A 1,066-nucleotide genomic window follows, 5' to 3' on the forward strand; every position below is an offset into this window, starting at 1 on the left:
TGTGTGTGTGTGTGTGTGTGCTGTGTGTGGTGTGTGTGTGTGGTGTGTTGTGTGTGTGTGTGTGTGTGTGTGTGTGTGTGTGTGTGTCGTGCGTGTGCGTGCGTGTCGGTGTGTGTAATGTTGAAAACAGTTTCAAAAGCACTGTACATACTTCCAGTGAGCTTTCAGGTCCAGGTTGGCAAAAACAAAAGTCATGAATAGATATATCAGTGTTGTAGATACTCAGTGTTGAATAGATACCCAGTGTTGAATAGATACCCAGTGTTGAATAGATACCCAGTGTTGAATAGATACTCAGTGTTGAATAGATCAACTTCTGTTTAGTGCAACTTTTCAACCCAAAGATCTACGTCAGGTAGACAGCATAAACAGTAGACCACTATGACTCTGCAACTGATGTTTTTGGATTATGACAAGGTAAGAAAGATGTACTGAGCTAGTTCAGGTATTTCTCAGTTGTATTTATATCACTAAATTGTTGCATATAGCACCTTTAAYGCAATAAAGTATAAACTCCAAACACTGGGACATATAGTTACAGTCTATTGGCAGCCACAGAAGACCAGGTRTGACTGAATTCCCTGTAGACKTTTCTCTCTCCACTCCTCCTCTTCTGCCATTGTTCATTTCTGCAAGTGGTGCRGCTGTCCTAGACACACACACATACTGACACACACGCTCACACAGAGATTAGGAATGAGTGTGTATCTCTATTTACACGAGAGAAGAGTGCTTTCAGAAGAGGGGAGAAGAGAGGGAGAGAGCAGAGAGGAGAGGGAGAGTCTCGCCTTGACTACCTGGCTAAATTGTCCCCTGATGGAAAAATATTGTTGCAGGAATGATTTTTGAATAATTGAACGCCCAGGGCTTTAAAATTGCAGGCTCACCGAGATTTATTCCTGTGAAAAGTTAGAAGCCACACACACACACCACTGCGAATATTAATATCATTATATTTAAAAGAAGATATATTGAGGATCTACTACGATATTGCAAGTCTCTTCTCCTCTTTTCTCCTCTCCTCTTTTCTCCTCTCCTCTTTTCTCCTCTCCTCTTTTCTCCTCTC

The sequence above is a fragment of the Salvelinus sp. IW2-2015 genome, linkage group LG27 (genome assembly GCF_002910315.2).
Source record: "Salvelinus sp. IW2-2015 linkage group LG27, ASM291031v2, whole genome shotgun sequence".
Classification (NCBI taxonomy): domain Eukaryota; kingdom Metazoa; phylum Chordata; class Actinopteri; order Salmoniformes; family Salmonidae; genus Salvelinus; species Salvelinus sp. IW2-2015.